At 53.4% G+C, this 5,000-nt stretch overlaps 1 non-coding gene across 1 annotated transcript in view; it reads left to right on the forward strand.

Annotated features, from left to right (window-relative positions):
* The first annotated feature begins 3,528 nt into the window (after positions 1-3,528).
* LOC124764804 overlaps positions 3,529-5,000 on the forward strand; it is a 1,909-nt gene continuing 437 nt past the window's right edge. The window contains exon 1 of the ribosomal RNA XR_007012801.1: positions 3,529-5,000. This exon is cut by the window's right edge and continues 437 nt beyond it. This is a non-coding gene — a ribosomal RNA (small subunit ribosomal RNA).

Below are 5,000 nucleotides of genomic sequence, written 5' to 3' on the forward strand. Positions count from 1 at the left end.
CTTGCGTTTCATGAAGAGTTATTTCCAATATGCGACATTCCCGCTGTCCCTATACATGAGCCGCGACCTGTACCACTTACGAGCGAGAGACGCGATCGCGTTGCTCACTGTACGGCGTCCGATACCGAGCCATCAGCATGTCGGTCCCCATGCGCGTTGCACTCGCACTCGCAGTCGCAAAAACGTGGGGCAAATATATTACGCGGAAGAGCTATAACAGACCGAGCCCCACTGCATGGGGAGAGTCTTTGTCACTAATGTACACAGATGGAACATTTTGGACTGGAACCAGATTACCCGTACACACGGCGCTGATTAGTAATCAATGCAGAGCCATCAAACTACAGCAAATATACACAACTGTCCGTATACATGCTGAAAGAGTCTGCCCACAATGGGAACCACACGTCAGCCAGACACTCTGATCACGCACCACTCTCTGCTTCTAACGGGCGCACATACAATATGTAAGCACCAGCATGGAACAACATCCAGTGCATCTTCTCCGCCACATTACACAATCCACACTATCACAACCAGACCAGGAGGTCCATGCGGAAAATACAATATCCCAGCCTTTCGACATCCACCATTGCGCAGACCAGGCACCAACACCCACACATGTCCTATACAACGGTGCACCCAACATCACAATAGTACCTCCTGTCACAGCGCACAAACAATGACATGAGTCAAAGACACAGGTCTCACACAAGCATAGAATTGGAGCGCCGCCTCTAATAAGCCAAAGGTGCATCCTGACGTGACAAATCTGATCATGTCACAAGCATTCACTTACTATAATCACTATCAAGGAACCTGCCGCCCCCGCCCCCCCCCCCCCTACACCTTTCCTTACAACAACGTGTAACCTAACCTAACCTAACCTATGTTGTACCTTAACCTAACCTATGTTGTACCTTAACCTAACCTATGTTGTACCTTAACCTAACCTATGTTGTACCTTAACCTAACCTATGTTGTACCTTAACCTAACCTATGTTGTACCTTAACCTAACCTATGTTGTACCTTAACCTAACCTATGTTGTACCTTAACCTAACCTATGTTGTACCTTAACCTAACCTATGTTGTACCTTAACCTAACCTATGTTGTACCTTAACCTAACCCATGTTGTACCTTAACCTAACCCATGTTGTACCTTAACCTAACCCATGTTGTACCTTAACCTAACCCATGTTGTACCTTAACCTAACCCATGTTGTACCTTAACCTAACCCATGTTGTACCTTAACCTAACCCATGTTGTACCTTAACCTAACCCATGTTGTACCTTAACCTAACCCATGTTGTACCTTAACCTAACCCATGTTGTGCCTTAACCTAACCCATGTTGTGCCTTAACCTAACCCATGTTGTGCCTTAACCTAACCCATGTTGTGCCTTAACCTAACCCATGTTGTGCCCTAACCTAACCCATGTTGTGCCCTAACCTAACCCATGTTGTGCCCTAACCTAACCCATGTTGTGCCCTAACCTAACCCATGTTGTCCCCTAACCTAACCCATGTTGTCCCCTAACCTAACCCATGTTGTCCCCTAACCTAACCCATGTTGTGCCCTAACGTAACCCATGTTGTGCCTTAACGTAACCCATGTTGTGCCTTAACGTAACCCATGTTGTGCCTTAACGTAACCCACGTTGTCCGCTAACGTAACCCACGTTGTCCGCTAACGTAACCCACGTTGTCGCCTAAACCTGCTCTGTAATTGTTATACGACTCGTTCAATTAGTGTAGTGTTGCCCACCCGCAACCCTCGCAATATAGTTCGCTACTCGCACTGCCCGCTCCCCTGTGTATCGCTTCATGTTAAACACCTTGCAAGTCTTGCTGACTTTCCACATGCTCCTGCTGTACACTGTAATGTGGATGGCAGCAGGACGTACATGCCGCCCCCCCCCCCCCCCACCCCTCCCCACGTCCCCACGTCCCCACCTTGCCCCCTGCCTTCGCAAGCTGGTTGGTGACAAGTTTGCATGTTCAATGCCCTTCGCATGCGACGTACGCAGGCTACGTTGTGGTGCGGCCTGTGTCAACTGTCCGCTGATGTCGTACGCGTGAACCACAATCTGTACTGCACATTCGTCCTTATGTACTGAATGATACATCGTGGCACATGTGTGACCGTACAACGACTGCGCCCAAAAACGGCGGACCATACAGTGCAAATATTGTGCACGCAGCTACGTGTCGTCTCCCTATGAGAGCTGGATTGCAGTGTGGTACGCCATAGAGACGTGTGGGAGGAACGGACGCCGTGGATGGCGATCAGCATGAGCTGTGTGTTGATGTATTCGGACCTAGTCGTCTCTCCTCAAACACCGTGATAGCATGGTGCACCGCGTTCCATATCTGCGACATGCTACAGAGGCCGGTTGACAGTCGTTCGAGCAATGGACATCGCATACGTACGGGGGCCACCTTCCACGTATTGTCTAGGCGTGCACATTTTGTTGCGTGTATGTGGGCAGACGTAGTGTGGCGTGACACCTGACACAGGCATGCAATAATCGTTGAAGTTGCTAATGGCGATGGACGCCTACGTTTTCTGGTGAAGTTACGCAAATGAAGAAATGGTAACCCGTTGTGGTGCGGTTGTTCTCGCTAGGGGTGAATCGGTGATGGCGACGATAGGTTGAGGTACTAACCGGTTGTTCCAGCGATACCCACCATGCCGATGAAACTGAACGGCATCTGGGTGTGAAGCGATACGCGGTGGTGGCTGGGTGGGACCGTCCCCGGCCGGTGAGGGGGCGCCTCCCGGCGTGCTGGCCGCGCGGTGCGTGGGCGCACGCGCTACAGCCGGCTGGTGGGGGCGGCCAGTGGCAGGCGCGCCGGCCGACGGACGCGGCAGGCGTCGCAGCTGCGCGCCGGCGCACCCTGCGCGCGGCGCCGTGCGGCCAAAGTAGGTCCTCGCGGGCCCGGTGCGAAGCGCGGTGGACATCTTCAGTGTGCTGGTCCGATTGAGGACTGTGTGCGTTGAGGATGCGCCGCCGCCCGGCGCTCGGCGCCGCGACGCCGTCTGCTGCTCGGTCGCCCCAGCGGTTCTCGCTGGTGGTTTGTATCGCAGCTGTGCGGATGTGTTGGCGCGTGCGCTGTGCTGGGAGAGTTCGCTTCGGCACCCAAGTGGGGCTTTTGTCCTTCTGTGGCGCTGGCGTTGGAGCTGCCGGTCACCGTAGGTGGCGCGTGTTGTCTCCCGCCGGCAATGCCACGACAGCACGCTCCCGGGCCTCTGTCGGCAGCGGCAAGCTCAGTTGGGAGCACGGGTGGTCGCACCGAAAGCGTCTACTCGCCTAACTCCGGGCGATTGCGCCTCTCTCGAACCCGACCAAGTACTTGGGACGGCGCTGCGCGCCGCCGGGACCTGAGAGGGTTTCGAGGTGTATTGTGCAGGGGAGCTCAGCCTCCTCCTGTTTGCAGAATGATTGAGCGGACGCTTGCGTGTTCGCGCGGGCCCCCGGGACACACTCCCGGGCGGCCGGCTGCTCAGCTCTAGTTGGCGCAGCTCCCTGGTTGATCCTGCCAGTAGTCATATGCTTGTCTCAAAGATTAAGCCATGCATGTCTCAGTACAAGCCGCATTAAGGTGAAACCGCGAATGGCTCATTAAATCAGTTATGGTTCCTTAGATCGTACCCACGTTACTTGGATAACTGTGGTAATTCTAGAGCTAATACATGCAAACAGAGTCCCGACCAGAGATGGAAGGGACGCTTTTATTAGATCAAAACCAATCGGTCGGCTCGTCCGGTCCGTTTGCCTTGGTGACTCTGAATAACTTTGGGCTGATCGCACGGTCCTCGTACCGGCGACGCATCTTTCAAATGTCTGCCTTATCAACTGTCGATGGTAGGTTCTGCGCCTACCATGGTTGTAACGGGTAACGGGGAATCAGGGTTCGATTCCGGAGAGGGAGCCTGAGAAACGGCTACCACATCCAAGGAAGGCAGCAGGCGCGCAAATTACCCACTCCCGGCACGGGGAGGTAGTGACGAAAAATAACGATACGGGACTCATCCGAGGCCCCGTAATCGGAATGAGTACACTTTAAATCCTTTAACGAGTATCTATTGGAGGGCAAGTCTGGTGCCAGCAGCCGCGGTAATTCCAGCTCCAATAGCGTATATTAAAGTTGTTGCGGTTAAAAAGCTCGTAGTTGGATTTGTGTCCCACGCTGTTGGTTCACCGCCCGTCGGTGTTTAACTGGCATGTATCGTGGGACGTCCTGCCGGTGGGGCGAGCCGAAGGCGTGCGACCGCCTCGTGCGTGCTCGTGCGTCCCGAGGCGGACCCCGTTGAAATCCTACCAGGGTGCTCTTTATTGAGTGTCTCGGTGGGCCGGCACGTTTACTTTGAACAAATTAGAGTGCTTAAAGCAGGCAAGCCCGCCTGAATACTGTGTGCATGGAATAATGGAATAGGACCTCGGTTCTATTTTGTTGGTTTTCGGAACCCGAGGTAATGATTAATAGGGACAGGCGGGGGCATTCGTATTGCGACGTTAGAGGTGAAATTCTTGGATCGTCGCAAGACGAACAGAAGCGAAAGCATTTGCCAAGTATGTTTTCATTAATCAAGAACGAAAGTTAGAGGTTCGAAGGCGATCAGATACCGCCCTAGTTCTAACCATAAACGATGCCAGCCAGCGATCCGCCGCAGTTCCTCCGATGACTCGGCGGGCAGCCTCCGGGAAACCAAAGCTTTTGGGTTCCGGGGGAAGTATGGTTGCAAAGCTGAAACTTAAAGGAATTGACGGAAGGGCACCACCAGGAGTGGAGCCTGCGGCTTAATTTGACTCAACACGGGAAACCTCACCAGGCCCGGACACCGGAAGGATTGACAGATTGATAGCTCTTTCTTGATTCGGTGGGTGGTGGTGCATGGCCGTTCTTAGTTGGTGGAGCGATTTGTCTGGTTAATTCCGATAACGAACGAGACTCTAGCCTGCTAACTAGTCGCGTGACATCCTTCGTGCTGTCA

The sequence above is a fragment of the Schistocerca piceifrons genome, unplaced genomic scaffold (assembly GCF_021461385.2).
Source record: "Schistocerca piceifrons isolate TAMUIC-IGC-003096 unplaced genomic scaffold, iqSchPice1.1 HiC_scaffold_640, whole genome shotgun sequence".
In the NCBI taxonomy this organism is placed as follows: Eukaryota; Metazoa; Arthropoda; class Insecta; order Orthoptera; family Acrididae; genus Schistocerca; species Schistocerca piceifrons.